Below are 11,131 nucleotides of genomic sequence, written 5' to 3'. Positions count from 1 at the left end.
GGCTTGAGGTTGGTCTCTAGTGTTGTCTGCCACATCTGCATTTAATTCCTGATGAAGGCTCTTAGGGTTCTGTTGATCTTGTACAGTTCTAGTCATTCCAGGATCGATGTGCAAGGCACTGAGTCATAGGCTTTCTTGTAGTCAGTCCAGGCAGTGCACAAATTAGTCAGTCTGGTGCTGCAGCCTCAAGCGACTGCTCTCTCTACAAAAAGCTGATTTTTTGCTCCTTTGGTGTTTCCGCCAATTCCTTTCTATGCCCCACTAATGTATGGAGCCATCTGCCTGGTTATCTTAGCCATTATAATGCCTGACAGGAGCTTCTATGTGGTGCTGAAGCACGTTATTGGCTGAGTCAGATGAAACTGCTCTATTCTGGGGATCCTTGGGGATCTGGACTGTTCGACCTAAAGTTAGCCTTTCCAGGTATGTCTCATGCATTGGCGGCTGGTTCATTTATGCTGCCAGAAGTTCATGGAGTGCAGTCAGCTTCTTTAGCCAGTAGGTGTGAATCATATCAGGGCCTGGTGCTGTCCAACTCTTCATATTGGAGACTCTTTCTTGCTCTTTCTATCTGCCACTGTGATGCTTACTGGATCCTGCTCAGGGAGGTTGCTATGGTCTGCACGTAACTCCACTAGCCACTGAGAATTGTTGTTGCGTCCTTTTCCCATGTGCTCTTCTAATATTGCTTCATCTTCAGCCTTGGAGGGACTGTTCCCCTGCCACTGAGAGTACACCTCAGATGGTTCAGTGGAGATCAGCTAGTTTATTTTCCTGCTTTTCTAGGTCTTTGGTATACCTCTGCAAGTGGCTGGCCAAGGCTATGAGTCTTTGCATGCCAGTTTCTAAGGCGTCAGGTATGGGCAGCTTGCTGTTCTTCTTAGGCAATGATGATGGTTAACTGTGATTTACTCTGGGGGGGCGCTCATGTGCAGCTATGGAGTAGACGTGTTTTCTGTGCTCTCCGTGCCATCTCACTCATAAAGTTGCACTTTAAGTTTATTTCAAACTGGGTAGTTTTAAAAACTGTTTCACGGACTGCCGGAGGCGATCTTTTGTCATCATGCCGAAGAAAGATGAGAGCCAGAGGGATACGTCCAAGGCAAGCCAGTCGGCGGCCGGTAATGATGCCATATTAGCGGCTATTGCTAACCATGGAGCTGAGCTTTCCAAAATAACCTCGCTCGTGGACGGGTTAAAGAAGTCGGTTGAGGGCCGTCTAGATGTAATTGATGCAATGCTAACTTCACTCCAGAAGAAATATCATGAATCTGAGTGCCGGTTTGAAGACGTTGATGAAGCTATGTCTGCTAACGATAGTCGATTAGCAGCGCTTGAAGCATCGTGCGAAGAGCTACAGGTGGCTAACACTCTCCTCAAAGCTAAAGTCAACGATCTGGAGGGGCACTCTCGCAGACTCAACGTGAGGATTGCGGGAGTTAAAGAAGGGGATGAGAAAGGCAGCCCCACCGACGTCGTTGCTAAGCTACTTCCAGAGCTTTTGGGTCATGAGAACTTCAGCAGGCCGATAAAAATAGACCGAGCCCACCGTAGCCTGAGACCAAAGCCACAGCCCAATGAACGGCCACGTGTCATCATCGCTAAAGTCCACAACGACCGGGATGTGTTTGACATATCACGACTCAGCAGGCAAAAGTCTCCTTTGCTGTACCGTGGAGACAGAGTTTCCATTTTCCCTGACTACACTGCGGAGGTCTTGGCGCAGCGACAGGCCTTTGCTGGTGTGAGGAAGCGGCTGACCGACGCCGGTGCTAAGTGCTCTCTTCGCTTTCCCGCAAAGCTCCAAGTCGAATATAACAACACATCAAAGACCTTTATGTTGCCGGAGGAAGGGGCACAGTTTGCTGACTCCTTGGGCTCTACAAATGAATAATAATTCATAAGTGACTTACTAATTTCATGACATATTTGCGCATTTTCTGTTGTAATGTTCTCTACCCAGCTATGTTGAATGTTTTGATCCAACATCTTTGTCCTCAGTTGATTAATGGGCAATATAAAGGTTTGGTGGTGCGCATACTGTGATTTATATACTGTAGAGTACATGGCTTTCCCGCACTGAAACAGTGTACAGTGCCTATTTTGCCTATTGGGTTTCGCTTCAACAGTATTTATGTTACGTTGTGATATTGGGAATATGCACATGTTTCTGTATGCTCCGTTTCATTTCTGCATATTTGTAGTTTTGTTGCACCGGTCAAAAGTTTTATGTCCATCTAGATATCTGGGTTGGATCTTTCGTATTTTGTGCACAATTTTGTTTTTATGTTTGTTAAATAGATTATATGTGGGACGCACGGGGCTCTACGGTATTTTGGAGTATTAGCGTTCAGTCAGGCTGGCCCTGGTTCCTGGCTGCCTCCCTGTTGGATATTGGGGGTGTTCCGCTTTCTTCTTTCTGCGGTTTGTGGGGGGGGTCTACATGTTTCTATTTATGTGTCGTTTTTGTTTTTTAATGTAAGTGCCAGTTCTTTATTTGTCAAATGTCAAAGCCTTCATTTTGTCCTTCCACATAGTCTTACGCCATCCACTCACTTAAACTGGGGATGAGCCACATCACTTTTACGACCTGGAATTGTCGGGGTATGGGCAAAGCTCTGGTGGTAAAGTATTTTCTCATTTAAAATCTCTGTCTTCTGATATAATTTTTTTACAGGAGACCCATATTCATCCTTCAGAGCAGAGGCGATTAAGATCGGTATGGGTGTCACAGGTGTACCAGTCCACCTTCTCTTCCAGGTCGAGAGGGGTTGCCATTCTTGTTCGCAGGGCTATTCCTTTTATATTCAAAACTCAGACATGTGATCCAGGTGGGAGGTTCATACTTGTTACAGGTGCGGTCAACTCCATCCCTGTAGTCCTCTTGAACATCTATGCCCCTAATTTTGACAATCCTGACTTCTTTAGTAAAATATTCAATCTCGTCTCACAATACAATGACCATAATATCATTATCGGTGGTGATTTTAATTGTTATTTCGATCCATTGTTGGACAGGTCCTCTGCGTCCCTGGCCCCAACTTTGAAAGCTGTTTCTGTACTCAATACTCTAACTAAATCTTTGGACTTGGTTGACATTTGGAGGCACCAGCATCTGTTAGAAAAGCAATTCTCTTTTTTCTCCCCTGTCCATGGCAGTTTCAGTAGAATTGACTATTTTCTTATTGATTCCAGGCTTATTTCGAAAGTGATTAGTTCCACTTATCACAGTATTTTTGTTTCGGACCACGCACCTCTCTCAACGGTAATTGACTTTAATCTATACACCCCCCAATACAATTGGAAATTCAACCCCTCTTTATATCTAAATGACTCTTTTACGGATTACTTATCTACTAAAATTGCAGAATTTTTACAATTCAATGATAACAGTGCAGTCTCAGACTCGGCTTTGTGGGAGTCCTTTAAAGTCGTTATTAGAGGCCATATCATTGCTTATCAAGCGTCTCATAAAAGGGACAAACTCAGGCTGCGTACTAATATTGAGGCAGAACTGGCTGTGTTGGAGAAGTATCGCGATACCGGGGCTGTTGACACACTTAATACCATTCTGAAACTGAAATATGACTACAACCATATGTTGGGGGAGCAGGTCATGAATTGTATTCGTAGATTAAAACAGAAGCATTTTGAGCTTGGTGAAAAGGCTGACAAGGCACTTTCCAGACAGCTGAAAGGCATTCAATCTGATAGGGCGATACACAGAATTTTCTCTTCGACTGGCCAGTTGCTGTCTGATCACAAACAGATAAATGACAGATTTCGTAGTTTTTACAGTCAGTTATACACATCTAGTACCACGGCCACAGTTACCGATATCACAAATTTTCTTAATGCTTTAGACATCCCAACTCTTTCTGAGGCTGCACGGGGCTCACTCGATGCAGACTTTACGCTGGAGGAAATTAGAAATGCAATCTGCTCCTTTCCTAACGGTAAAGCTTGTGGTCCGGACGGTTTTGGGATAGAGCTTTATAAGACACATATTGACGTTATCGCTCCCCTTCTACTTCAGATGGTAAATTGCGCAGTGTTAAATGGCACATTCCCTCACTCTTTTTACGATGCCCATATATGTGTCCTCCTTAAAAAAGACAGAGACGAAACTAATGTTTCATCTTATTGTCCCCTAAGTCTTCTCAATTCAGACCAAAAAATAATTGCTGAAGTCCTAACCAACCAGTTAAATAAGCATATAGGCTCTTTAATTCATCCTGATCAATCGGGTTTTATCCCCAATAGATTTTCTTTCTCAAATACTAGATGTCTCTTAAATGCAATGTACTCAACAACACTGCCCAATTCTGCGGTGATTTCACTTGATGCCCAGCAGGCTTTTGACCAGGTGGAATGGACTTATTTGTTTGCTACTCTTGACAAATTTGGATTTGGGTCGAAATTTTTGAATATGGTTAAATTGCTTTACGCTTGCCCTCGTTCCTCGGTCCTTACCAACCATGAGAGGTCGCTCCCGTTCCTCTTACACCGTGGGACCAGGCAGGGTTGTTGCCTCTCTCCAACGCTTTTTGCTTTAGCTCTTGAGCCGTTAGCCATTGCCATCAGAGCCGATTCCCATATCTCTGGTATAAACTGTGGCACATCAGAGTACACCATCGGTCTTTATGCAGATGATATCATATTGGCTCTTTCAGACTTAAAGATCTCCCTTCCACCACTTCTTAAACTGATTGACAGCTTTGGCCACCTATCAGGGTTCACCATAAATTGGAAGAAGTCTGTTCTTATGCCGCTGTCGTCCGGTCTGGGCCCCGATTTCCTCTCTAGTTTGCCCTTTAAGGTCTCCCATGATTATTTTTCATACCTGGGAATTAACATCCCTAGGAATTCAAAACTCCTCTTCAGGCTTAATTATTCGGTTCTAATTGATGAGCTCAAGTGTGTGACAGATAAATGGAAACTTCTCCCACTTTCAATGATTGGCCGTATCAATATAATCAAAATGGTTGTGCTCCCTAAATTCACGTACCTATTCCAGAACGTTCCCGTTTTTCTCAGGTCTTCCTTTTTCAAAGGGCTGGATGCCATTATCATGCCTTTTGTTTGGGCCTACAAGCCCCCCCCCCCCCCGGCATCTCGAAGTCTCACTTGCAAAAGCCCACGGACGAGGATGGTCTGGGCCTTCCAGTTTTTAATCACTATTACTGGGCCTGTAACGCCAGAGCCTGGGTCTTCTGGAATCAGCCTATTGTTGGTGATGCTGTGGAATGCGGGCCCAGCCCTAAATGGCTCGAAATGGAGCTTAGCACCACTATTGAGCACACTGGAGCATCCTTACCAGCCATCTTATTTTCAAAACCGGCTATTAAAAGTACACCATTATGTGATAACTTTATTCTTTGCAACTCTATAAAAATATTGAATCAAATCAAGAGAATTCTGAACTTCCCGGAAATGTCAACTTTTGTCCCGATCTGCCACAATCCTAGTTTTAAGCCAAGTACAATGGATGCTGCTTTCAAACAATGGCCTGTTAAAGGGTTAACTGCTATCAAGGATCTTTATATTGACAATCATTTTGCCTCTTTTGCTCAACTTCAGACAAAGTACAACCTCCTTACAAGTCTTTTTTTTTGGTACTTACAAATTAGGAATTATGTCAAGCAAGCATTTCTAATTTAGATAATATCCCCATACAGCATGTCTTTTACAATATAATGAATGAACCTCCCACCTCAAAGCACTTGATCTCTCGGCTTGTTAATCTTTTTTCTTCAGCAGCCCCCTCTTGCCATATTAAAGAGGTTTGGACAAGGAACACTGCTTTGGTTATCTCTGACGATTTATGGGCAAAAGTGTTAAGCCGGATAAAACTATGCTCTGTTAACGCCCGGCTTCAGTTAATTCAATTTAAGGTAGTCCATAGGCTGCACTATTCCAAAACCAAATTGAACAAGATTTTTCCTAATGTTTCCCCCAAATGTGATAAATGCAAACTTGTGGACGGTACTCTTGGCCACCTTTTTTTGGTCCTGTTCTACGCTTACAGCCTTTTGGACTAGTATTTTTAGTTTCTATAGCATTGATTACAATAGGCAACTGTATCCTGACTGTCTTATGGTGATTCTGGGCTGCTCCAGCAACTCCTTGGCACTTCCCTTTGCTGTGCAACAGGCCCTCATGTTTGGTATGGTTATTGCCAAACGTCTAATTCTAAAGGAGTGGAAATCGGCCTCCCCTCCCTGCTTCAAGAGGTGGCTCGAGGAGATGGTCTCCTGTTTATATCTGGAAGAAATTCGATTTTCTACATCTGACTCCATGGAGAAGTTCAGGAAGATATGGGGTCCCTTTATAGATCACATTAAGAAGGACAGTCCACGCCCTGGGTCCTGACTACGTTGTTTTAACTATTATCATTCTGAGCTGTTGCCCATAACTGTTGTTCGATCTTCAATGTGGATTGGACTCACTGGATTATGAGTTGTCTGACATTTATACGATTTGCTTTTTTCTTCTCTGCTGTTCTTAATAAGTGCTGGCCGTGTATCCTGTTGTTGGGTCTGTTTTTTTTTTGTTGTTGTTGTTTTTTGGTCCTGTTTTTTGTTTTGATTTTCTTTTTGTTGTCTTTATTGTCTGTGTTCCTCTGTCCCGCTGTTTGTGACTGTGTAAAAGTTTTTTTGAAACTTGCATAAATAAAAAGGGGGAAAAAAACAAACAAAAAAACAAAAAAAACCTGTGATTTACTCTAGCGTTGTGTTTTGTGGTTTCATTGTTGTGAAGATTGCAGTTTTATGGTTAGATGTCTCCTTCATAAGGGTTTACTTTGCCTCACAAACTGGGTAAACCACAGACTCTGAAGTCTGTGATGTCCTGTGTTTTTTTTTTAACTGCAAGGCTAATCACAGTTCATGCCAACAGATAAAAATCATAATGTCCATTTTAATTAACTTGACACTTCTTTGTGGGGTGTAGGCCCAAAGCAAACAACAATATACTTTAAGATGTGCCTATTTGTTTAAGGTAAGTATCCTTATCTCCAGAATTAATTTGACAATAATGCAGTTATGACAAATGGCTAAACATATTACCTTTAACAGTATCCTTTAGCTGCTTTTCTTTCATCAGTGACAGGCAGCAACAGAGTCATGGAAGCTGGCTGGAAATACCAGGCGTGCTATTGTGTCAGTGGCTAGTATGGGTGTTGCTGTCACCAGCCGCCAATTTGGAAGAGTACTTGTCTTGCCATTGGTCTTGTGGCTGTTGTTTGATGGGGTTGGGGGAGGGGGTGGGCTTCATAGGGTGACAGAAAATAGAAAATGGAAAATTCCTGTGTGAAGTGCAGTCGTTGATCAGGTGTGAACTGCACAGCAGAGATCAGAGAAGGAGGGAGAGAGCAGACAGCTGCTGCAGCTCTACATAAAGCTCTTCCACAGCAGCATACCAACTGGCACTGGGGCCCAGGGTCTCACATTCTCACCACACTAGTAGAATGACCAAGCTGCTGGTAGGAGGAGAACTGTGCACAGATGGGAACTACATGTTTTTCCTCCACTTGAACATATTTCATACAGTTTGTATCCTGGGAACATTCATGCAATCATATATCTTTGGCCTCGATTAAACTCCAAAACAGATGAATAATTGAACAGCTAGTCTAATAAATGATTTTTTTTTTTACATTATAGAAATGATTTTATTAAATTGTGTGTGATTAAAAAGGCTCTATCATTAAAATGATATTTTAATACAAGTAGCAGATTTAGTTTTAATGTGGGCCATTTTTTAGTACTTGCAGCATACTTGGACCAGTGATCTTTTCTGATGTGACCCAGAATGTCATGACTCAACTGACATCTGGCCCATATATGATCCACTTGTGTCTGATTTGAGCCAGTATCATGTCCCCTGGGTTTTAGCCTTGTGACGTCATAATCACAAGAACAAGTGGACTCAAAGGCAAGACCCAGGAGGTCAATGCAAGTTTAACTCTTTTATTGAGATAAGAAAATAATACTGTCTGGATACAAGTAAGTATAACAGAGGTATTTACAGCACAGGGGTCCAAGCAGTATAAACATCTTTTCCATTAGTACCTACTCAGATCGACTCGTCATGGACCAACTAGGATTGACTGGTTTTCCATTACAATCCAGTACTACCCAATGTGCGTGGTTGTTGTCATAGCAACGCTTGAATACAACCAAAGCATGTACACCAGAAAAAACTAGGAGGGGACACAACAGAACAAGGGCAGGTAAAGGAAAGAACCTACAAAATAAGTCCCAAGTTAGAAAGCCTGATTACCAGCACAAGGGTGAAAACAACCTTGGAAAGAGTGAAGATCTCAGCATAGGGTGCCAGTGGTGGACCTCAAAATTTTGTATTCTATGGAAGATGGCAGTCATGCTGCAAAGTGCCAGGCAGTGAGCACAGGGCCCACTAGAGGACGTCAGGCCTCACCCTCATCAAGTCAATTTCTCATCGTTTGGTCAGAGACATTTACACCAGTAGCCTGCTGGAGGTCATTTTGTAGGGTAGGGCAGTGCTTGACCAGTTTCTCCTAATACAAAGGGGCAGATATGGGTCCTGCTGATACGCTAAGGAACTTCTACGGCCCTGTCCAGCTCTCCAAGAATAATTGTTTGTCTTCTGGAATCTCTTCTATGCTCTTGAGACTGTGCTGGAAGACAGAGCAAATTTTCTGCCATTGGCACATATTGATGTGCCATCCTAGAGGAGTGACTATGCAGCCTCTGTGGGGTCCAGGTATGATCTCATGGTACCAGTAGTGAACTGACTTAGGATAAATGCAAAAGTAGTGAAAAAAAACCCAGAAAACATGAGGGGGGAAAAATGCCAGTGGCCTCCATCTTTCCTGTTTTGGACGTTTTTTGTTGTTGCTCCTTTTGTTAAATTGATTAACATCAAAGCATAAACTTTAAGCAGTGTACTTCACTTGCATTCCCCATAGAATATCAGAATTGCCAGATTTCCCTGTGCTTTTCGAGGGCTCACCCTGAGCACATGTGACAGATATGAAAGGATCTGGAGTACATGGCGATTATTATGCTGCCTGTAGCATTGTTCAGCCTTACCACTTTGGTGGTGGGTAAGTGATGGTCTGGTGAGGCATATCCATGGAGGAACTCACAGACTTCTACAGACTAGTCAACACCATCCTCACTGACATTAGGTATAAGAATGAAATTCTTGGACCCATTGTCACATTCTGCACTGGTGCAGTAGGTAGGTTATGGGTTCCTCCTGGTGCACGACAATGGCCAGCCTTATGTGGAGAGAGTATGCACCTAGAAGATGAGTTTTATATATAAATATTGAATTTATATACATATATGTATATATATATATATATATATATATTAGGGGTGCAACGATACACAAAATTCACGGTTTGGTTCGGCTCGATACTTTGGTGTCACGGTTCGATATTTTTTCGATACAAAAAAAATGTTCATGCCTTTTTAATTTGTCATTTATTAAAATTATAAGTATATATTTTAACTCAAAAGTACAGTTGTTAAATTTAATGTTGATGAAACAACAAAATAAAAAAAAAAAGAGTTTATTACAGAGAAATGGCTCTTTCCAAAATAAAAGCTATACTATACACTTCTTCTGGGCTATATTCTCAGCAGCATATTAAACATATCAGGTCCCCATAAGGAGAATCATGTGCTGACGGCTGTCTAAATGACTCGGGTAAAGTTTGTAGCATGCGTGCTTGTTGTTTTTGTCCGCTTCCACTTGTCTTTGCACTAGGATGATGTCGGCGTAAATGTGCAGTCATATTCGTTGTGTTCCCACTAGTGCTGTCAGCATTAATCTCGTTAAAATGACATTAACGCCACAACACGGCAAATCTCCATTAACGAATTACAGCGGATCGCCCCGTGCGTGGGGCTGGTTAGTGCAGTTAACAAGCTAACTGCACTAACACACTAGTTCCCACCAATTGAGCATTGCGTGGCACATCCGACATACTGTTTTACTTTTGTCCATGACGCACTTACCATCAGGGTCATGCTTCACATGAAAACCAAGATAGTTCCAAATGCCAGATCTGAATGAGGGTGGGGGAGGTTCAATTTCGGGTAGCGTTGAGGCAGTTGCCATGTTGCAACGAGCTTAGCTTCTGTCTTGCTAGCTTGCACTGCGCTCAGTGGATCTGCACTCGACAGTGCAGCCTAGGCAGGGTAGTCGAACGCAGATCCACTGAGCGCTCAACACAGACAGCATTGTCAGAAGAAAAGTTGATAATGTGGAGGTAAGCATTAACGGCACAGAGCTCTCAGTTCTCTCTCCTTCTTTATTCCTCTCCAACATCAACTGCACACATCGCGCCACACAACACAGGAACACACTTCCTTAACACTGGGTGTGAGTGGAGCCCTCTAGTGGTCCACCACACATGCCCCCCCCGAACACCCAGCAGAACTAGTCCAGGACCCGGGGCTTAAGCAAACGGCCGGAACGGCTGAACTGGGGGGGTGGGAAACTGACAGAGGGCAACCCAGCCCGGGAGCGAGGCTGGCACTGGCGGTCAGAAAAAGCTGCAGACGACTCGGACTCCGTTGATTGTGGGTCGCTCCTGGGGAAAAACAGAATCCATCAGCCCGGTGGCAGGTGGGCGGCACGGCGAGGGGCCTGGGCCGGGACCACCTGATCCTCTTGCATAACATGTGCAGGCTTAAGTCTGTCAACAGAGACAACCTCCTGCCGACCGCCAAAGTCCAAAATGAAATGTTTGTTGCCTGGTTTAAGAACCCTGTATGGCCCGTCATATGGTGGACGAGCGAGTCCTATGGGCATCGTGCCTGACGAAAACGAAACGAGCAGAGTCCAATGAACTGGGAACAAAAGTGTCAGGCAGGCAGTGGTGCACAGGACCAGGAACAGGAAATGAGTCTCTTGGGGGGCGAAAAGGCAACAAAGAGGTATCGAAACATGGGGGAGGGCTCTCAGGTAAGAATTCCCCGGGGACCCGGAGGGGCTGGCCGAGGACCAGTTCAGCCGGGGAAACCCCGAGGTCTTCTTTAACAGCGCTACGCAATCCCAGCAAAACCCACGGAAGACGGTCGACCCAGTCGCCACCTGTTAAGGAAGCCCGGAGCGCGGCCTTAAGTGACCGGTG

The sequence above is a fragment of the Oreochromis aureus genome, linkage group 12 (genome assembly GCF_013358895.1).
Source record: "Oreochromis aureus strain Israel breed Guangdong linkage group 12, ZZ_aureus, whole genome shotgun sequence".
Taxonomy (NCBI): Eukaryota; Metazoa; Chordata; class Actinopteri; order Cichliformes; family Cichlidae; genus Oreochromis; species Oreochromis aureus.
The sequence above is the reverse complement of the archived record's forward strand: the minus strand, read 5'-3'. Positions refer to the sequence as shown.